Source organism: Corvus kubaryi, unplaced genomic scaffold, assembly GCF_017639235.1.
Source record: "Corvus kubaryi isolate FWS band 111438036 unplaced genomic scaffold, C.kubaryi_AGA036_p1.0 37391, whole genome shotgun sequence".
Lineage (NCBI taxonomy): Eukaryota > Metazoa > Chordata > Aves > Passeriformes > Corvidae > Corvus > Corvus kubaryi.
Window position 1 is genome coordinate 654,429 of NW_024581130.1, and position 23,745 is coordinate 678,173.

The 23,745-nt window shown below is 37.6% G+C and overlaps 1 protein-coding gene and 1 long non-coding RNA gene across 20 annotated transcripts in view; one reads left to right on the forward strand and one right to left on the reverse strand.

Annotated features, from left to right (window-relative positions):
* Positions 1 to 6,593, forward strand: part of LOC121669245 — a 34,369-nt gene extending 27,776 nt beyond the window's left edge. Inside the window, exon 3 of the long non-coding RNA XR_006017672.1 lies at positions 5,451 to 6,593. This is a non-coding gene — a long non-coding RNA (uncharacterized LOC121669245). The remainder of the gene's footprint in view (positions 1 to 5,450) is intronic.
* Positions 1 to 23,745, reverse strand: part of LOC121669244 — a 281,899-nt gene that overhangs the window by 34,931 nt on the left and 223,223 nt on the right. For 13 of the 19 annotated variants that reach the window (XR_006017659.1, XR_006017658.1, XR_006017662.1 and 10 more), the window contains one exon: positions 3,307 to 3,369. The exons of 2 other annotated variants lie outside the window; for them this stretch is intronic. The gene's annotated coding sequence lies outside the window, so the exon portion shown is untranslated. Of the gene's footprint in view, positions 1 to 3,306; positions 3,370 to 5,157; positions 5,198 to 18,585; positions 21,538 to 23,745 lie in introns of those variants that run through there. 4 more of the 19 variants (XR_006017661.1, XM_042037918.1, XM_042037922.1 and 1 more) reach the window with 2 other exon arrangements.

Here is a 23,745-nt window from a genome sequence, read left to right on the forward strand (position 1 = left end):
TCCAGGGAAGACCAGGATCAACTTGTGACATTGCCACTGCTACCCAAACAGCAGCATGAAATATTTTCTGGAAAGTATTTTAAGGACAAATGAAATTGTTCTTTTCCTTTTCAAAAAATATAGACCTATATAATGCCAGCAACAAAAATCAACTGCATAGAATAAGCTATTCCCTGAAGAAAGAAAAAAGCATTAAATACTTGGTATTTTCCTGAGTTTATAAACCAAAGTAACTTTTAAAGCTTTCCTGTTAATGGAATTAAAATAATCATAATTCTTTCCTTAAGTGTCTGCAGTACATAGTCACAGTCCATTAAGGCAACGTGTCAGCATTGTTCATACAGGATTTAAATGAAATAATCAAGTCATCAGGACTATTTCAACATCAATAAAGCCTCAGAGTGATCATTATGTACAGCCATGAAACAATACCTTTTTGCATATTTCCCTGATCAGATTAAAGTGGTGATGAATTCCTCGATGGCTCAAGTGTGCTCCAAGGAAAGCTAGAAGGTTGTACAGTTAACTCCCAGGGTGTAACTCTAAACCATACAACCTACTACCTCAACCCGGATACACACAGCTTCCAACGGTGACCATAAAGTCTTCTTCATTTCTTCAGCCTTTCTTTGAAATGTGACAGCAGCCACTGGCCTACATATTTCCCATGGGGGTAGGCTTTCAACTGCAGTTATTCCCCTCTTTTCAGACAATAAGGCATATTCTTAGATAGATTTTTCTACTGCAGAGGTAGAACTTCTGTTCTATGCTGTTGACATACGTATAAAGATATATATGTGTGTTGTGTGCATATATATATACATACATATTTGATAGGGATGATGCCAGCCCAGAACATTTCTGGAAAGAAATGAGTACTTGGCCTTATTTTACCATAAGAATAAAATATAAATACCTTATTTCTTTTTGAGTGTAATACCAGGGAATGGCATATTTAATAAGGCCAGGAAATTCTATACCCTACACTCCCTCATTGGAAATGCCTACAATTCCCTCACACCTCTTGCTGAATTTTAAGAAGATATTAAGACAAAGATGTTTAAAGCAACCTATAGAAAACAAATCCCTTAATCAAGTCGGAAGGCAATGGACAAGAGAAGCATTCCAAAATCCGTACATTGTTTTGTACAGTCATTTGGGCTTGTTGTCAAACACCACTGCAGTGGGTGCTGCATGAAGTTTTGCCAGATCACCACACTGACACAGACCCATAGAAGCGAGCTTGTGCAGTGCGTTTCAACGCAAGATCGGATCTACGGGTTTATGCCAATTGGCATCGCTGGTTAGGATTTTCCTTTTACAGGGAGTGCAGAAGACTTTAAACAAACAAACATACAATGTGATGTGAGAACGAGTATTCCAGAGCGAAAACATTACCATCTATTGCAAAGAAGGTTGCTTAACTCCTCCAAGCTTAACTGCATAAATGGTGGGGGCAACAAACAAGCCAAAGATTTGTGACTAGTTTCTTTTTGAAAATGGAAGAATTTTTTTTTTTAACAGATTAGTGGCAAAAGATTTTTTTGTCTTCAGCAGGAACTAATGTCCTTTTGTGTGCTCTTTGCCTTATGAACTCTCAACTCCCAGCTTGCATCTGACTATGGTGTGCTCGACTAGAATCAATAACTGGACATCACACAGAAGTGAACAATACAGGTTTTCCTTTGTGTCTGAGCTCATATCATGTACTACAACTCAAAATAAAATCCACCCCACCAAATCCAAGAGGCAATGAGGCAGAGTCAAGTGCCGCTCCCATACAGCATTGTGAAAACTGCGTAGCTATTTCCTCATGTTACACCACAGCTAAAGTACTGCTTGACAATAACTTGTTGATTAAACAACAGTGACTAATAAAAGCAAAGAAGTTAATTTGTCTATTTTATTCACTAGCCCTCCCATCAATGCAATTCCCTAGAAATAAGAATGCAAGTGGAAATGCAATCTTGCAAAACTTCAGGGTTAACACCTACAACAAACTCATCCTTCTTGTGACTGGCAAGCAATCCAATAAAAATTATCCCACACTAAGAATAGGGTATCCTACACAACAGACAGAAAACAACTCCTTTGGGGCATAACCCAGTAATTCAGAAAGGTGACACACAGACATAGTTTTATAACTTTCATACTCTAACCAAGAGCACTGATAAACACTGCACCTTTAAGCACAACACCTGACACATCAGAATAACTTGCAACACTATAACTGCAAAGGCATTTGTAAAATACAGCCAGGAGATGCAGGTATCATTTTAAAACCAGGCAGTATAGAAAGGGGTATTTTGATTTGAGCAGGTTACTGAAATCTGTGTCTGAACAAAATTTTAATGCCTTTCTTCCACTAGCTCCCACCATAGTCCTAATTCTGCCATTGTTAGTTGGGCAAAACACCTTTCAAAAGCATAAATGTTTGTCAATAGCAAAGTTTTTTCATCAGGGCAAGGCTTCATTTTCTTTCAGACTTGAACATGTATTTCTGGTTCAGTAATGACAACTGAGTATTAGTGAATTACCTTTTCCTTCCCTTTTCTTTTTTAATTTAGTGGATTAAATCTTGCATGTTCACACCCTCTTGCATTTTAAAATAACTTTAATTTATTTTCTAGAAAAGTCTCTTTTAAACCTGCTTTTACATTATATGCAACACTTCAGCATTCAGAAGGAATGATATTTTTACGACTACTTTCTGCTGACACTGAAGAGAATATGTAGAGACAAGCCCTCAAACTACAATAGCTATCCTAGTATCAGAAATAAATATGCAGACTGCATATACAACTTATTAAATGATTGTAAAAAGTGCTATAAAATTCCATTACCAATTTTCTTTCTTTTTTCTTTTTGTGAATGGAAGATATATTCCACATTTGAAAAATAATTGGTCACTGCATTATAGTTACGTAGTAACAAGTAGATATATGTACTACAAATGTACTAGTAATATGAGTATACTAGTAAATATATGCCTTACATATATGATATATCTTATATATTTGCTAGGCATAACCAAAGAACAAATTATGTTTTGATTTTTCAGTTAATTCTTAAGCTTCATGTAAACATACAGTATAAAGCTTCAGCTTTATGTGTCTACAGGTACACAAACTGCAACATTCCCAGCACCAAGTAATGATTTTAAAAGTTTAATACATATCTCTGAAATTATACTTGTAGTCTGTCTTAAGGATTTTTTTTTTTTGTTTGAAGTTAAACTGTTTCATCTTCTTGGCAATAGCTTTATTGTATAACAAAAAAAAAAAGTATTTAAGATCACTGTATTACCTTCGCTGAATTCTGGTATAATTAACTTCTTCATTTTCCTTTTTCATTTTAATTTTTCTTTCACTAAAATAAAAGAAACAAAACCAAAAAACAGTGAGAAAGATTTTGAAATATCTGTTTTATGTGAGTGTTTTCTGAACATGAAACATACACAAAATTAGTAATTATGCTTTTAATATATAAACCCGACACTGCTGATGCCCCTCCTCAGGGCCATGGGAAGACATGCTGTGAACAAGCATGCTTTGGCAAAGGGACTCTTTCTTTTACTATTTTCTAGCCTTTTTTTCAACCTATAAATACTTAATTTCTATTAGGAATTTCAGGAGAGAGGGGGCAAACTTAACAAAAGGGAGTATTTTTTATCAAGCAGTGAACACAATGAGGTAATTTGGTACGGAACTTCAGAAAAACACGGAGATAAACGAAGTGACTTAAATCAAGAAACATTTGCAAAAAATTTATGGGCAAAAAAAAAAGTGATTAGTCTGACCAGATAGAGAAATTTTAAAAGTTATTTTAAGCTAATGCAAGCCTTGGTTTCTCAACAGGCTTAGGTATGAATGACAAACAAAACTATTCAAACAAACTATTGGGGAGGGCAGTATCGTCATAAATATAAGAAACACTTTCTGGCACAAAATGGGTATATGGAGGTGTATGTGTCATATATATAAGGTCTTCATTCAGCAATTTCCCAGAATTCATTGCAGAACAACAAAAATATAAAGTAGCAAAATTTGCATAGACTCTTAGGAACTACTCTCTTATCAGTAATGTATAAAAAGTAGAGAACATCTTAAAACAATTCTAGTTCGTAAAGTCATATTTATAAATCCTTTTGTTAGACATACACATATAATGAACATTTTGGAAAAATCCAAACAAATGTAAGAGTTTCTGATGACAGAGACACTGGACTTTCAAAGTAATTTCTAGACGAGGACATCTGTATTTTTAACATAAATTAAAAAGACTAGGAAAATATTAAAAAAAAAAAAAAAACTACATAAAACACCGATTTGGCCAAGCTTTTCAAAATCTGTCAGTCAGAATGAATTTTGTTACACACTCTTCTAATTGCCTAGGAATATGTTACAACAGACAGAGAAGTGCCTTAAGAAAAAGTCACTACTAAAGCGTCATATGCTCAAAACTTACTTTAACTGTACATGCACTTATCACAAACATCCTGAATGGGTATCTTAAATACTGTTTTCAGCTATTCCTGGACAAGTGCTGCTTTTCCAAATATCTTAAAATAGTTACTGTTACTGGCTGCAAACCAGGCGTGCTTCATGAATGTCCCAATAATGTGCCTTTTATTCCAGTGTTTATCACACTGATTTCTTTGTAATGGATTTAGATACAAACTGTAAGGAACTCATATATGAATTAACTCAGTAACAACTCTAATATACAGGCTACAAGAGCGATCCTTTTCTGCAGCTTAACACGGTTTTTTTTCACTTCTCCTCTTTAAAAACTGAAAGCATGAGTCACACTGTAAAAAAAGAATTTAATTTCCTTAGCAACCAGATCTAAATACCCACAACTTTCTTAGAGATAACCAAAGCTTAGACTGAGTAAATGTAACATTAAGGTCTTTGCATAACTCCAGTGCTTAGCTAAGACAAAATGTGCCTAGCCACTTATTTCTATAGACCCTCGATTTTTTGTTTACTTTCTATTTTTAGCAGCATTAGATCAAACACACCCCCAAAAAGTTAGTTTTAAAAAGTGTGAAGAGATGACTACGTTAAAATTAATACACAAGAACTCAGTTGCAAAACAACGTTTAAAACGTCTTAAAAAAAAGAAAAAGAAGAAAAAAAGAAACAGAAGCTATACCTGATATGAAAGGTACGTGTTCACCCAGTGCCAAATACTGCTATGTGAGCAATAGTGAAAAAAACAAGCAAACAAACAAAAAAATTAATTCCATCTTTCTGTTTTCTTTTTTTTTTTACTTAAAGAAACAATCTCCCATGCTCATTTTGTTACACAGTTTTAAGAAGCTCTAACACGTCCTGATGCCTCTGTAGTGAAACATGCCAGATTTTTTTTTTTGGAAGCAGGAGAGTCACTGTTTTTTTCTGTACTCTTGTATGTAGGACAAACTCAGATTTGCTTCTTCTTCTTAGGGCTCCTGTTATTTCTCGGAAGAAGACCAGGATGCCTGTCTTCTCTCTCTCTCGCTCTTCTCGGAATTCCAGGCACAAAGCACTGCGCAAAAGCTGCACCAATCCTTGCCGCAACTGCCTGCCCAGGACAAGAGGTGGGGAGAGACCAGAAAATTCACCTCGCCCCTGTGCCGGTTTTATAAATGGGGATTGCACAAATGTGCCGGAGCAAAGGGGTGAAAAGGCAGGGTGCCAGTTTGCTACACTAGGCTGCAATGATCTCATGTTCAATGCTGTCACCCCGCTTGCCCAGTTCAAACGCCTGTTCATTAAACAGGAGGAAGGAAAAAAAAAAAACAACGAAAAAAATGCCCAGAAAATTAAAAAAAATAAAACTTTTATCCTTCAGACACTCAGGAGGGCTGTTCTAAACTACACATTACCAATAAAAAAATAAAACGTGTAGTTCTAAAATGCAGTTATGAAGTATAATTATTCTGCTTATATTTTCTTTCTTTCTTTTTTCTATCTGGAGATAAGAAGCAGAATTTATCAGGCGTGAAAGGGACAGCCTCCTGGTGGTGTGCCAAAAAAGCCAGAATAAAGGCAAAGTTGTGCTTCAAAGCTCAATCGCTTGCTGAGTCTGGCTAAAGTCAAGTATTAAGATCCACCATTTTCTGAGCCATGTAAGAAAAGAGGAAAAAAGTCAGAACGGGCACCGCTTTCCAAGTCTCCGTTGGCACCATCACAAAATCTCAGCCGTAAGGTCACATGACGCTCTGCCAAGTGTGGAGCGCATTCCCATAAACCATTCTGCTGATACTGCGAAGGCAGCTATTGTCTAGTTTATACCCAAAGTTCAGCCCACTCTTCATTGAATTAGCTGAAAAACGCATCACCTTTGGGGGTTGGGAGCCATGGAAACGTCTACCTGGCAGGCTGCCCACTTTTTCTGCCCATCAACCAGAGATGGAATTGTGCTGCCTAATGTAATGATGACGAGGAATGTGAAGAATCGTCCAAAGTGAATCTGATTCTTGCAAAGCCTGCTTCATTTGCACAGCAAACTCTGGCTTCTTGTCGTTAACCCGGGGCGGCGGGCCCCTAGAAGAAAAAAAAAGCTCCTTTCTCCTAAATGTAGCAATTAAAGGTCTAGTAAACATGCCTAGTCTGCAACTTTCCTTCATAACACACTGAAATTGTTCCCAAAATAAAGCACTTCGTATAACACAAGTTTTCTGATTTAAAGCAGCACTTGCTTCTCCCCAAATTAATGTGGCATCCCCTGGACATTTTTTTCTCCCTAAGAAAAAAAAGAAAAATAAAGGAAAAACCCTACATAGCAGATCTCTCAACCCTTCTTTTTACCTGTTTTTATTACCTTCTGATTTTATCTAACACAAATTATACATGCGTGCGGCAATACCCACCAGTAACAGTGGGGCTGCAATATTGCTGCAATCTCCCTCAAAGCAGTCTCCTGAGAAAACTGCTTGGGTTTCCAGCAGCACAAACTCCTTCATCTGAGCCCTCTTATCTTCACCAGTGAGTAGGACAGCTGGTCTGCAAGTTTGCAAACCAGCACATTTGAAACCAGTCAGCACCCTCCCTTCTTCAAAACGCATTTAAACTGGATCTTGTGAAAAGAGATGCAGTCGGGCAGAATTTATAAATGATACAAGTTACTATATAGACTAAGTAATAGACATTACTCTTCTGCTACAGACCTGAAATTTCAATTTTGCCCAGCTATTGTTCTAAAGTAAAATGTCACGTAAAATGTCATTTCCAAATGAAAATACCACATAACCTACTGAGCAACAAACACATGCTCTCCCAGCACCTGAAAACCTCATACAGAAGAATTGACCTCAGAGCTCTGTGTTGTGAACAAATGAGCTCACTGTTTCTACACCATGAACTTTAACAGCTATTGCAAAAAGCAACGTTAAAAACGTGGCAATTTCTCTGATCCTCCCATTAATAAAAACAGAGCTTTGGGAGGAGTCTCTCTACCTATTAGCATGTTTCCAAATGCTCCTGTGAAGAGGAGGTTGCACGCTAGAGAGCTTATAGCTAAAATCTGGGAAGAAAAGGCAAGCAGAGTAGGAGACAACAAATTAGAAACTGCAGTGGGAGGACAGGAAAACCCATTCCCAGGGACACTGCAGGCCATAACTCTCCAGCTCAGCTACTTTCATGTTTTGTTTTACAGTTCTTTCCAGTTTCACTTTATTTACCTGGAGGAAATTGAAGGTTCATTACCGAAGGAAGGAAGTGTGAGAAAGGGGGCTTTGAAGTAGAGGAAGATGGTTATGATGGTGGCACAGCCCTCAGAGGGAGGTCCTGGGGCTGTCCTCCAGCTGGGACTGGGACAGTGCAAATGGCAGCCTGGCAGCCCAGGTCGCACCCTGCCTTGCTCCTGGCACATCCTGGCAGCTGGCACCCGGGTTTCTGGGAGGGCAGGTGTGACTGGGAGGAGGAGAACGCTTGGGGCGGCCTCTACAGATGGCGGCGGCGATACTGGTGGGACCCAGAGGATGGGGAGAAGGTACAACAGTGGCAAGGGGTCAGCAGGAGGTGCTGGGTACAACATCAGGGGAAGGAAGTGGCCCTGCTACGTCTGCTGAGCCAGTGTACATGGGGTCAGCCCCACTCTGGTCAACTGGTGGGAGCTGTCTGTCAGAAGAGAAACTTGCTATGGCCCCAGAAAATCAGTTCATGGCTTAGTTTGCCTCTTTTCCATCTTTGGAGGTTTTCAAGAGCCATCAGCTGGAGGAAAGCCCTCTGATGCAGTGACGTGGTGTAAACTCTCTCAAATGGTCTTCCAGAGTGTGATGCCATGTGCATGGTTTTGAATCCAGACATCCTTTTCTTTTCCCTGTGAGCCAAAGATTGCTGAGTAGGTGCTGCCAGTGAGTGGAAATGCTGTTTATCACTCCAGCTACTTTTCACAAGACCCATGACTTGGACCATAGGGAGCACACTGACCTCCAAGGACCACAAACAAATTCTGCATGTTATTACCCCTCAGCCATAAGAATGATGAATGAGGGGATTCTTCCATAAAGGTCTTTGAGATTTAATAATATATCTTTGAGATTATTTAGAACTTAATTAATTTCTCCAGACTCAGAAAACTCAGAAAGCCAAATATCTTTAATTAACAATTATGTAGAAACTGAAACTTGATATTCCATTTATATCACTTCGGTAGTTTTCTTATTGATTTGAGCAAAAATCAAACCAGAGTTTTACATTTTTTTTTCTAATAGAGAACCTGGGACTCAAGTTCAGTTCGTCCCACCTTACATTTTACCATTAACCATAAAAATGTTCAGGCCATAATACATCTCCAGCGGAACCACCCATATACCCAGGTGCATTTTGCACCACAGTGAAAAATAAGGATTTCATTAGAATTGAGTAGAAACCTTCAACTAAACAACAATGAATTAATATCCTGTTCAAATTTACTACTATTATTTAGTGGTGATATGTGAAAAGGACAAGAGAATGGTCTGACTTTCAGATCTCAGAAGAAAATTTGCAAATAATTACATATAATAGATAGTCTGAGCTGGGCAAATCTGACCAGCAGCTTTTGAGGGGTGACAGGCACAGTATCCTACAGTCTTTTTCATTTTCCATGTGTGGAAAAACACTTCAACATGTGGCTAGCCCTCAGTAATGAGTACTGACTTCACCAATATTCAAGAAGGATGTTAAAAAGCTGTTAAAATACCACTTGCATAAGTGCCTGACAACAATTAGAGATGCAGATGAGCCTCAGAGTCCTTAGCCTATGAACTAATGCAAGGGCAACACAAAGGGAACCAAAAAGTTGTTTCTGTGGGAAAATCTGAGAGAGAATGGGAAAGAAACACAACAACTGTGCCGGTGTAAAGGGAGAGGGATGAAGGGAATCTCTGCTCTTTTACATGGCTATTCTTGAACATGAAACCAAACCTAGCAAGTTTAAAACTTTAAAACTACAACTTAAAAGTTGAAACACACACAAAATGAAGAGGATATGCAAGTGCTGGATATATTGCACATTTCTGGATAACTTTAACATACTATACTGCACGGCGTAACACTTTAGAACTAAATGGTCTTGCCCCACAGATCACATTCTCAAAGGCCCTAGTATATAGAGGTGACAAAGATTATTTGTAAAATGCATGCAAATTAAAAGTTATCATCTGCTTGCTACTTTAATTTTATCCCCAAATGGCACTATGCCTTCTGTTTTTTTCTGCCTTAAGGTTAACAGCACCAAATTAAGAGACTTAAGCAAGATGCTCTGTGGTAAGAGCCAAATATGTCATTCCTCTTAAATTTAAGTGTAATTTTCCCCTTTCTGAAATTTCCATGAACCATCTTGTTTTAAACTCCTTCTGTAAACTTTTCATTGTGTTATTTGAAACTTATTTAACTTTTGGCCTTTGGCTGTATGGCTGGGTGCCAGATCTTCACAACCTTCTTTCTGCTTTGCTATGGGATTAAGAAAGCCTTTAGTAATACATCGCAATAGAAAACTGAATAATGCTCACCCAATGCTCTTGTTCATGCAAGAAAAGCCTCGTTCATGGATTTTTTAAGACTAGCTCTTCCCTTAAGTGTGCAGATATTCATAAATAACAAAGGGTACAAATAAATTGAAACTAAACCGCTACTGAAATATGGAAGAGGGCTTCGGTGGATCGATGCCGCATTTGTCCCTACAGGGTCCCTCATGGACACGCTTGGGTGGCACTCTGCCAGCACCTACGCGCGCACACAATCTCACCTTCGCAGGTGGTCGTGAACAGCCGCTCACACACACAGTCCGTGCACGAACTGGAGACAGAGAGGTGAGAGGGGTTGTCTGCGTGCAATTCTGAGGCGTTTAATGGCAACAGCCCAAAGGGAACAGTGGCAAGAAAGAAAAACCAAACCGAAAGCCCACGCCCGTTTTATCCCCAAAACTCCCAAAGGTGGGCAGAGCATCCAAAACCAATAGTCTGAGGGCTAAGGTTGAATGACATAACAGGGGCCAATGGGAAAAGGGATGGGAGGGGGAGAGCGCCAGTGACCAGCAGAATCTAGACAAAGGGAGAACTTTCCAGCACCATGTTGTAAGGAGAGACCACTTTTAAGGCAACCTGGGGGGTGTAAAGTGGGCTTAGCCACTGCAACACTGAAAATTCAGGTGAGCCTTTTCCAGTAACTTTTGCATGGTATAAAGAAAGTACCAGGAGCAAACAGGAGACACCCTTCTCTTCTTCAGAGGGAAGCACAGTTATGGTAGAATAAACAGCATGGCTGCTGGAGAGATGGTTTGGAGATGAGTTCATAGCAAGGCCCGAGCAAAAGCCAGGCTCTATCGCTACGCACTATCTCTTAAAATAACTTAGCCTTTTACAGGTGATAATTCAGGCACAAAGAAATATGGCCCTTTCTCCACAAGCACCCACACAGTGACTCAGACAGATAAAAATGCCATGGTGTTTTATCAAACCAAACCTGATGCTAGGAAGATCTTTGCCACAGATAATTCCTTCAACATACTTGTTTCAGCTGCAGTTTATTTCACTACTGTCACTCCAGAAACATCATGTCAGTTCACAGCAAGAGGTAAAACATTCAATCCTCTCACATACACCCAATCTTAGATGTAGAAAAACACTTCTTATATTCTCTTTACCTTGTTTGTCTCTTCTGGGTCTAAGTGCAAATATGACTGAGCATTGTCATCACCATTCAGTGGGTGAAATAATCTGAAACATCTTTTTGTTCCCTAAATTTAAAAGCTTTTAGCACATCACTCCTCAAAATTCCTAGGTAGTGTGACAGTTAATGTTTTTACCAGTTCTAGAGCCAAAGGAACCAAAAAGTAACTTGTTTTCCGAAGCAGCGTTGCTGTACTGATCACAGAATACCAGACATTGCTCAGTGTTAAGTACACCTCACTGAGTCATAAGTACTATCTTGAATTAGATAATTTCTAAATGCCACCCACAGGGTTTGCAGCAACTTGACCACTACCTTTGAAAATTGAAATCTGAAGATAGCTTGGTATAGTTCCTGGTCATTAGAGTAGGAGGACAGTGCACATAGCAAATCAGCTAGCAAAGAAGGCAAACAAAAACTCCTGACAGCCTTCTACTTGTGATAAACAAAGCAATGTCTGCTTCTTTTCCTAATGTTCCTTCTTTTCCTTTCAAAACAAGGACACATATAGCCAGAATGGAAACCAGAAACTTTTGCTGATTCCTGATTTAGCAGCATGCCTAAACCTGTCCCAGTGTAAGTTCCATCCCAATGATACCCTTCAAAAACTGCAGCAATGCTTTGTTGAGTTCCCACCCATGTGCAGAGAATGCCATCACAACAACAATCCTCTCCCAAGCTTCAGAAGGAAAAATCGTCAGGGGCCTGGGATTGCAGAGATGAAACTCAGCAGAAAGCCCAGATGACTTCTTGCTCCCTACTGCCTGGCAACTTAGGTAGCAAGTGTCCCCCAGGGCCACTTAGGACTAGGACTCATTCTTGACCTGAATACAGACCAGTAATAGAAAGGATGTCAGAGAGGCATTCTTTGTACCATTGATTTATCAGTGATAAAGAGTTGGGTTTCTTTTTACTTCATACTTTTCCTATATGAACATGTATGAATCCTGGCTGCTTACACCTAAAAATCTTATTGTTAATGTTATTTAAGAGGAGCATTTTGCTTCGCTGCCTTGAACCAAAAGTGGAACACAAAGTGTGTGTCACCTATCCCCTGACTGCTATAGATGACACAGTCTTACACCTCAATATGGCAGAGTACATTGGCAGAAAGAGAAAATACAAATTTTTGAAACATAACTAGTTCTGGACGGAAATTGCATGCGTCTTTATGTCCTTATATTCCTACAGTTCTGGACAGTACCTTCCAAAACATCAGAATGTTTTGCTGGTAGATATATACGTACATGTGTCCAGGAATATCCTACACATTTTCTTATTTTAATTACAAAATAATATGGGACCTGTGCATGCACTTTGCTGGGTTACATTCCCAGCAGGTTGAGTTCTATTAGCCTTAAAACCCCTGATCAGTTCATAAATCTTAGTTTAAAGAAAGAACTTGTGCATTATAGTTCTCTGCAAGGTGTGTTTTTGATTCAGCAGACCAAAGGATCAAGTAGTTTTGAAGTAAGAACGATTATAACAGTTTTCAATATAGCACTTTTCAATTTCCCTTCTGTGAATTCTTGATTCTGCAAAGTAATATCGCCCCAAACAGCACAAACCCTCAAATCTAGATGTTAAAGCACTTTCATATTTAAGAAATTCACACTTCATACATTGAAATATTTTAAATATTCATTCTATATTTTGACTTCTTCAGTGTTTTTAGTACAAATGGCTACGTTTTCAGGTTATTTTAGTTTGAATTTACTTAATTTTGTGAGGAAAACATACACTTCAAAATAATCAACATCCCCAGATAACCTGAAGAACACAGAGATAGAGGCAGAGGAGATCAAAGGCACAGAGCCTTCTTGTAAGATTGAGCAGGCTATGAGTGATCAAAGGCAGGGAAGAGAGGACTCTGGATCTTAACTCCTACTTCCACTATACATGTATAATTTACAGGTTATTGACTTGTAGAGAGGGGAACTATTTTTACACTAAATATAGTTTACAGGCCTGAAAAGTTATTTGAAATACAAAAATTAACTTTTGTTGTTGAAAATATATAGGCAGTATCTTTTAAAATCCCCTTTTCCAATAGGAAATGCTGTTAATACAAGCAGCTTTCTTTTCAATGTACTGTCACTTTTTGACAAAATCAAACAAATAAAAAGGCATGCTATGGCTGGTGCATGTCATCACAGAGAAGATATTGTGTTGTTTGGAAGTGATAATTCACAGGAATAATGGAAAAATCACTTTCTGAATAACGATATACTAATTATATTAACTTAATCTTGAAAAAATTTAGCACAACATAAAATCAAAGAATCACAGAATGGTTTGGGTCAGAAGGGACCTTAAAGCTCTTCTTGTTCCAAATCCCTGTTATGGGCACCTTCCACTAGATCAGGTTCCTCAGAGCTTCATCCAACCTCTCCTTGAACACTTTCAAGGATGGGGCACCCACAGCTTCTCTGGGCAACCTGTGCCAGGGCCTCATCACCCTCACTGTAAACAATTTCTTCCTAATCCCTAATCTAAACCTACTCTCTGTCAGTGTGAAGCCATTCCCCCTTGTCCTGTCTCTCCAGGCCCTTGTAAATTGTCTCTCTCCATCTTTCTTGAAGGTTCCCTTCAGGTGCTAGAAGGCCACAACTGGGTCACCCCGGAGCCTTCTTTTTTCCAGGCTGAACAATCCCAATTCTCTCAGCTTTTTCTCATACGAGAGTCCTTTATCTCGTTATCAAGTTACAATTCCACAGTATCTATATGAAATTTACACTGTGCAGTCATATCAGGGCATTTCTTTAGCTTTTGTCTCACAAATTTTGGTAATATTCCTGTGTACAACCAGACTTCCTTCCACAAGAGTTTTCACATCTTCCCATACAGGATACTCAAATCAGCACTGAGATCAGCTTTCATGCAATCAGTTGGGTATCTTAGCTACCAGATCCTTGGTTACTTGATTATCCATCTCTATCAGAATTAAGTTCTGTACTGGACAAAACATTTCTAATTAAATTTTTCCTAAAAAAAAGGAAGTATTGCCCTCAGGTTTTGATTTGGTCAATCAGTTAAAAACATTTACTCAGAAAATCCTGAATAACTACATAAAAATAAATACCAAACATTACACGTACATTAATAAAGAATTCAGCAATGCACAGATTCAGTCGTGATATGTGAATTCACGTAACTTGTGACTCCACAGCTCATTGAATTTCATGATATTACATATTTCTGCTGCCCCAGACATATTCACACACTGTGAATTTCATGCTAATATCCAAATTTTCTTTTTGGTGGAAGAGCCTCATCACAGCCAACATTACCATAGTGTTGTTGAAAACAGATCTGACTTTGAGAGATGGTTCTAGTTCACACTCGACAGCAAGTTGCAGATTTGGACAAAGGGTGACATGTAAATAAGCACAGAATGATTATTGAAGAACCTGAAATATGCTGAACCATTAACCAAAACCAGACAGCAGAGTCATTGTTTTGAAATTTTCAGTACAGGATGAATGACCAGCATAAAGTAGATTTCAGAGGACCAACAAGGGTCATGCACCTAAATGATGCTTTTTTCTTTCCTAGTAATAAGTAGAAGACCTTTATTTCTTATTTCAAATTGTGACAAGAGTCCTCAGCTGTCTTTCAACTTCTGCCTGGAATTCTGAACTGCTGGTTTACACAGACTGCATGAACTTAAGAACATTAAAGTGTTTTTACTTTAAACTTGCACATTACGTGGGTCTTTGGGATCAAAGTCAAGAATTTGCATTTTTTTATTACAATAAAGACATGTAAAGCAAAATTTGGACAAGAGGAATCCAGTATGAATATAACACTTTTTGATCAGTACCAGGCATATCCTGGCTTAAAAACTGGGAGGCAGGGCTCATTCCAGTGGCTCAGAGATAAGGATCTACAGAAATGTCTACAGTTTGGGTGGAGGGAACTGTCTGGTTTGCTTTTCAGAAAGACTTGGTTGCTTGAAGAGAGTCAGTTTATAGCAGTCACAGGACAATCATAAGATATACATTCAAAGGGTTGGCAGCTGCAGGGTACCTAGAGGGATACTTCTGGACTTACTGACATGCCATCTTTTTTATATTTTTCTGACTGTAGCAGGAAATTAAAGTTTAGTAATCATTAAATCTATAAATGCATTGCTTTCAATTTGTTAACAGATGGTTCATTCACCACAACTGCAGTGGACTATATTTGATTACGCTTCTGCTTCGTGAAAAGGTATTTTTCTAAAACACTATGGTAACCAATGCTCACAGAGCATGAAACCAAGCAACAAGATTTCTGGAATGCATTTCTGGATAGCTTTTATCTAGTGGGAAAGAAGCAGAATGCAATATGTAGGCAAGAGTCCCCTCAAAAGCAACTTAGTCCCCTGGTTTAGTTCTGTAAGCAGAACCTAGTTCTGTCCTCAGAGATAAAACAGCCATGAGATTGTGAATTCACAGAATCACAGAATGATTTGGGTTGGAAGGGACCTTAAAGCTCATCTCATTCCAACCCCCTGCCATGGGCAGAGACACCTTCCACTAGACCAGGTTGCTCAGAATTCCATCCGACCTGGCCTTGAACACTTCCAGGGATGGGGCAGCCACAGCTTCTCTGGAAAACATGTTCCAGTGCCTCACCACCCTCACAGTAAAGAACTTTTTTCCTAACTCAAGAGAAATAAACTTTCACAAGGAACACAAACATCCTGTATCAATTTGAATGATAAACACCTGATTGAATGTAATGCTGTGCGCAGAGCATGCAGAAACCTTGTCTTCACCCAGTATTTCCCATGATAAACCTTTTATTTCCATGTTCTGGGAGAGGAGTGGGGCTGTATAATGTCTCTAGGCCTTAATCATGGAAACTCTTGCACTTTATTAATCTGTAGAATTAGCCCTCTCATTGGAATTAGAACCGTCCATATGAACGTGAGCGAGTCCGCAGAGCTTTATTGAGTACGGGAGCCTTGAAAACAAAGCCACCTACAACAGATATTAGGCTTAATTATGTGAACAAAGAATCAGTGTAGTGAATTCCCTTTAAAATACTTTATTGAGGTCTTTTGTGATGATCAAAACAGCAACATAGAACATTAAGATGAATCAAAATATCCATCAACATGTCATAGTCCACCTCAGATCATTATCTTATGCTGGTATCTACTGACAACTTGTACAAGTTTCGAATAACTAGCCAAGTGGCTTTTCCTACATATATGGAGGATCTCCTAATAAATTGCCTCCTTATCCACATGCCAAAAATTTGTTTTTGACATGGGCAGTGTCTACTTGAATCTCCTCCTCCATTTCTGTCTTCAAAAGTATCAGCAATCTTTCTTCTTCAGGACATAACTGTATATCTGGATGCCTAATGAAGAGCCTGAGATACACCAACAGTCTAAATAAATAAGGCTAGAGTACTGCTTTGCTCTCAAAGGATTTGGCAACATACTAGCTGTACCTAATAATGAGAAAGAAAACCAATATAGTATTTGCATGCATTTTTGGCCATAATGTAAATCCTAATCTCAAAGTGTTTGTAAATCAAGCTTATCACAAGAAATAGTATTTCCTCCAAAAAAAAGACTTCCTACCACAGCATTATTTTGTTTTAACCTCTTTTTGTGATTTTCATTCTGCAAACCTCTTTTTTTTTTTCCTGTGGGAGACAAATTATGCATTGCAACCTTGTACATAACAAACTACTTCCCTTCTTTATTTTGGCAACTCCTCCCAAAAAGTCAGTACCTTTTGAGTGAATGTGATGTGACCAAGCCCCCATTTACTTTGAGTATTAGGGAGTTACTTGCCAAGAGTGACTTCTGTTCTGCAGTTGTCTGGCCCATCCTGAGTGACTCTGTAGATACTGCAGTGTGTGTGTACACTCAGACACGTGTGTAGTCAAAGAACCCTTGTGAAAATATTGCTTGGCAGTGAAATGCATGCATTACTGTCTTGAGTCCAGTGCATGACAGAATAAATACTTCACCTCTCTCACACCCCATCTTTCTCTCATGAGGCGCTCTTTGGAACGAGGTTCTGGAGCAAAGGACACAAGGGAGACTAGTATGGATTTGTGGGTGCTATAAAAAATTAAAGCTCTTTACAGATAACTAATCAATTTTTGTCTGCTTTTGGCATTGTCCCCACAGTACTGTAAGAAACTGCAACTAAGAAAATTCACTTCTGGAGAGAGAGGGTAATTGGTAGGCTGCTGCAGTGGAGAAAACAGATTCTACAACTGACATCATGTTGTGCAATGTAAATCATAAAGTCTGCAAAAATATTTCTGCAGAAACAATTCCAGCTTCAGGTAAGGTCAAACTGCGAGTTCCTAGAGGTACTGTTCACATATGATGCTTAACAGCTGATGCATCTGCCTGTTGATAACATGCCTTTTCCACCTATAGTCTGGGTTAAACTACTCTTATCTGACCCCTTAAATATCTCAAGTCACTCAAATCAGCAAATAATGCATATTACAACGAGGAAAATATGTAGCTTTGCCTTTTCAGGATTTGTGAAAACACGTTTGTTCATAAACTGCTTTAGGTAAAAATCCAGCACAATTTTAAATGATACCTGAGACTAAATCCAAGCCATGTATTATTTTCTGAATTTAACCTAGAGCAGGGTGAACACTGGTATTTCAGATGCTGTGCTCTTTCTAGTTAAAGAAAATTTGCAAAATGAAACATCCATTTGATATTTGACATAACTCTGAACTCTGTAATGGCCATGAGAAAGACAGTTGCAACATTTACAAAATAACCTGTGGCACAAAATAAAAACAATGCAAGGACATCCTGTTCTCAACATGCTTCAGACTCCTTTTGCAAATAACAGGTTTGTAAGCAATTAGACATGGATTAAAATAAACTGATCAATTAACTTTGAAGTCTGATACAGATGAAGAATTATCCATTTAATTAGTTGGGAATTTCTTTAACACATACTGTACATGCGTATTTTAAATATATAAATTTAGAAATTCTTCAGAAATTTTCTTCATTGAAACAATTACTGTAAACCTAAAATTTTCTTGGACCTTCCTGCAGAAACTGACACAAAAATACATCAGGATTGCAGAGGTTTTTTTAAATATCATAAAACTCAGTTTATATTTGATAGAAAGAGTCCTTTCAATTGTTTAATATATTTCTAATCCATAGTTTTCTAGCTTGTATTTATTTACAGAAGCCTCTCAGCCTGACTGCTTATATATTTTCATCTTCTTTCTTTTTCTGGGCACAGAATACAGTCTTATTTTTGTTGGGTTTTTTGGGGGGGATTGGTTTTTATTGTTGGTTTGGTTTGGTTTTGGTTTTGGGGGGTTTTTGTTTGTTTTAGTTTTGTCCTTTTTTTATTTTTTATTTTATTTTATTTTTTTTTTTTTAGCTTAATTGCATTTGCTTAGTCTCCCTATAAATCTTTCTTTGAGTATATTCTGATTGCAGTTTGTCTGGGTACCTCTCCAGCATCACTCAGTGAGAGCACAAGGTCACGGGTTTCCCAGGTACAACAATCCTTGCTGGGCACAGGAGCATTCACCAAAGGTTAGGGTCTCCAAAACTCTGTCTGCCCTGGGAATAATCCCACAGAAGAGCTACAAGGATACTATATTCTGGAAACTTTTTTTCCTTTCCAATATTGAGTTGATTAAAATCCAAGAGTTGAAAATTCTGGCATTTTCTGTAGGTTGTAATACCTTCGAACAACCTATCAGACATTTCTGAACTACTCTTGAAACAGATACCAACCTTCATGGGCCAAACATCAACTTCTTGATAGCCTAAACTTCCAAAAGTCTTTGCTGTGTTAGCCAGCAAATGTCAATGTGTTTTCTTTCACCCAGTCAGGCATCATTTTCATTCCTGCTCTTTCCTTCTCTCATTTAGTATTTCCACATGTAGAATTTTTTCATATTTAAGCAAGTTTTCGCATCTTTCCTACTCCTCCTTCCCCCAAGTCTACAGGTCTCGTCCTGCAATGGCAGAGTGCTAAACAGCAAATGCTAATCCCATAGTGTAATGCACCACCAGAAAGTAATCAGATATTATGATGACAAGAACTGTATCATAGCCTATGTGGAATAAACTAAATCATTGTTCCTTCTGATCTTCTCTCCCAGTGTGGATTTTTGTGCTTTGAGGGAACTTATTTCCTGGAAGTACACCTATGATGTACTATTTAAATAACAGCATCATTAACAGGAATTCTTTTCCTCTGTATAATCAAGTCTATTATATTGATAGCAACTTCTAGGAATATTTAATTGCCATTCAAACACTTAACCACACAAATACCTACTCTTTATTCTAAAATGAGGTGTAATTTATCTGCTTGTTACTGCTAAAAAGTTGGGTGCAGGGAAAAAAAATACTGTTCCATAATCCATGTGACCTGTATTTCATAATTTCTCATTGGTAAAATGTTTTATTTGGATTAGACAGGTCCATTTGCTCTCCTTACTTCAGTTTGCCTTTTCTTGTTGGAATATAATCTAATCTAAATATTTTCTTCCTCCTTTTGCTCTTCTCACTTCAGAGTGTCAAATGTACTTAATGATCTAGATTTCTATCAGATTTTAACTTCTCCTGATATCAGTTCCTAAAGATTCCTACTTTCTAATTGGAATACAAAACAAGAAATCTCAGTATATGTAAAGTAAAAAACTGTTGCATTTTTTTGAATTAAGGGAATAGATTATAAAGTTTAAACATAAGTAATAATCTTATGTCTATATCCTACATGTATATACCTATTACATTTTTACATATTTTCAATAACCTTAAATAAGTATTTCATAGATGTAATTTTATTTGGTTTTATTCAGAACTGTGCTTTTTCTAGAGTACCTATTTTTTTTTTCCTAGAGAAATGAGCAGGTCTGTGAGCAGTACATTTTTAACAAATTTGGATAGAGAAACATTAGAAAATGCAATGCTCCACATAAAATATTTTGCTCATTTCAGAATTAAATTCAATCACTTTAAGTGTGTAAGAGGATATTTTTCCTGCTTAAACTGAAGATACATAACCATGATGTTGCTGGTGATATTTTCATAGTATTGCCATTACAACTACATGCTTATAGCCAAGTGTGTTGGTTAATTTATTAAGTCTCCAAGCAAGACTTCTTCACTGCCAGTAGATTTCCTAATTCGAATCAAAGTGGTGTTTTTAAACTACAATTGCTTTTATATAATTTGTCGAAAAGAACACACATGAATTGAAGCCTAGAATGTCCATGTAAACAGAACATGAGCAATATTCTGCAGTACTTCACAATAAAAATAGGCTCACAAATGGGGGGAAGAAATGCTAGCACTACAGGGCACAGGTATACTGCTATTAATGGGAAGCCTAGATCAGAAAAATGAAATACTGACTTTCAGATGCTACCAAGATTCTACAAAAGCTGTGATTGTTTGCAGACTTTGGCAATTCATTTGCTTGCTTAGCTGTAGTGTGGAATTCTGGCATTTAAATCCATGTGTTAAGAACAGTTCAAAAACTATGATGTTTGTGAGAGACTGGTGGGAGAAGGGGGGGAGTAGGAAGGTATGGCCTAACCCTGAGCACCTAGAATTGCTGCTTCTTTTCCAAAGTGAGTGACAGTATCATATGCATAAAGGTAAGTCTGAAGTGGGAGTACAAGAAGGACTCAGAATTAAACCCTTTTTTCCTCCCATATGCTGCTTAGGGGCAAAACATAGTAGTGCTGTATGCAAGAAACAGCAAAAGCAGTTCAGAACCTGCCCCATAGGAAGAAATTGATATTAAAAATATGTCTTTTTGGTAATGCTTGAAATGTATAATCTATTTTTAAAGTGCTGAGCACAATATAAATGCAGACTGTGCTAGATTCTACTAACCAAAAAGCCTAGTCACAGCGTTATGACAGCTTTATGACATTTAACCATCATAGCATGTGAAAACATGGAAGAGATGGCAGGTGGGAGGAAGTACTTGATATTCAAGAGAAAATATTAATGGATGTGTCTAAAATGTAACTACTTTTTAACATGTCATGCTTAGGAATATTTGCATAATATTATCCTTTAAATTGCAGTGTGTACATATTAATTTCACAGTGTCACTCCCAATAAGTCTGGCATCTGTACATTCAATGGGCCCAGTCTAGCACACTTGCATCTCTTTATCGCAGACATTTGGAGTCTCAATTTAGCAAGTGGCTCAAAAGCAAGACAACCCAGACAGGGATGAAGTTTGTGGGGAAAAACTGAAAGCCCCCAAACACATCATGTTCTAGGAAACCTATGTGTTGCCATGTGAAGGGTTGTCCCAAGACACCTTCTGCCCCTTCCTCAAATATATTATTTCTTAAATGACTCTTCTTCCTCTGGATGATGCCTAAGTACTCAAAGTCCAAAGTCTGTTTCAACCTGCAGAAGAGGTGAGAAAGAAAGGAGTACAGAATAGTTTAGAAATAGGATGGGGAAGTTTAAAAAAAACCCAAACAAAAAACCTCAGTGATGAAGAGCAATAAAGCAAAGCATAATGCTCCATATATGCCCTTAGTGCTTGGTGTTATATAGTTCCTAGCACATTTTTAACTCTTTCATTCTGCACTCTACACTTTTCCCTAGGAATTACATCATTAGATGCACGTGAAATGTGGCTGTAATTTTTTTTCTCCAGTTTTAAAAATATTATGCTTTTTATTCACAGAATAGGTCAGGTTGGAAGGGACCACAAAGGGTCATCTGGTCCAAGCTCCCTGCTCAAGCAGGGTTATCCCAGTGCACGTGGCACAGGATTGTGCCGAGACAGTTCAATGCTCAACAGAAATAGACAAAAAAACCCCAGAGTTGTGTGTGTCTGATCTCATTATACATATGAAAAAAGTCTTCTCTTCTAGATGATGGCATTTTGGACTTCAGTTTGATACCCATTTGCAGTGGGAAGCAGGAGTTGTACCACAGATCCTGTAAGCTCAGGCTGACAGATCCATGATGTTTTTCTTTTGCTATATGCCACACCATTAAAGGCACCCTGCACATAAAAACACCTGCAATATTTAAGGTTTCTACTCTGTTTACTCTTAAAAGCATGAAGGGAACATTACAGTCACTGAGACTCAAGGAGACTAAGATACACATACGAGTATGAATTTGAGCGCCATAATTTTCTAGCAAGTCCCTTCCACCTTAGGTCTTCAGAGTGACACATGGAGAGCAGATTTAGACCTGTAAATCTGCCATTCACTTGCTTTCATATGTTTCCCCTTGTAACACAAGCAACTTCCTTAGAACAAAATTTCTTCACGGTGTAGTTTCTGTTTAAGAAGAATTAGATGCTCCTGCTAGAAAACATTTTCTTTTGTTTTAAAACTTTTGTAAGCTAATAGGATACAAAGTCTTTAGGACATATTAACATCTTAAAAGACAGTTGGCAGAAAAGCTCTATAATCTCCCTTCTTTAATTTATTATAGCTGTTGGTCTTTCCAACAGGGCAGTTGTAGAAAGGTTGGAAAATATTTTAGCTCATTTTTATCAAGCCATCCCTCCCCATCCTTTCTAGAATTTTCTTCTTTACTGTTTGCTTAATTGTATTCAAGTAGATCAGAAAAAAAAGTTGTCAATACTGTGTAAAAACTATCCCCAGAGAGGGTATAAAAACTGAAACAGTTGAGAAATCATGAGAAAATTGTAGAACAGCTGTTCATTTTTGCTATATATTATGAAAAGTAATCAAAAAACTTCAGACATAAAAGATGCAATAACAAAAATAGCATCTTGAAAATACCAGTTCAAACTACAAAATAATACTGCAAGTATATTTAGATGAAATTTCCCTTAAATGTTCCAGGAAAAACTACTTAAAACTAAGCCTTTGGACATATGACAGTTTTTAAGATGCTGTAAAAATGAAGCAAGTTAGTATCTCATCCAGTTATTCATTTTGAGAAAATGCCAAAGCCACAATAGTTGTATCTCTACTGTTCCAAGATGAGGCTTGTAGCTCTCAGCTCCTGTAACTTCTGACATTCTACTGCCTGAAGATATTTGAGGAAAAAAAAAAATCACATAACACTATCCTATTTTTACATGTCTGACTAATTTATAAAAGTAAATTGGAAGCTCTACAGAACTAAATCAATGAGATATTTCTGCTGAAATCTTAACACTTCAAGTAACCAATAATTTATGTTTCATTTGCCACTTCCTAATGAAAATAAGAAAATATAGAATGAAGAAAAAAGTCATAACAAGCAATTGCCTTAAATACTTGCTTTACAATTGTTTAAAAGGTATGAAATTATTTTTCAGACTTCTTTCTCCTTGGAGCCATGATTGCAAGAATACTGCATAGATGATGACATTTAAAAAAAACCAAAACAACTTGGTGCTTAGTTTTGAATCTTGGATATTCTTTCTTTTATAAACTCTGTTTGAAGTCTGAAGTTAGAATCAGTCTTTAAAATCATCCTCTCTAACTACTAAGGCAAAGTTAAACTACAAAGTTAAAGAGAGCATGAAAGGAGGAGTTCTTTCACACTCACACCCAACCTCTGAAGCATTAATGAAATTATCAAACTTTGCAAGATTGATGGCAGGACAAAAAGAGTTCCCAAGTTTGCTGAGAGCCT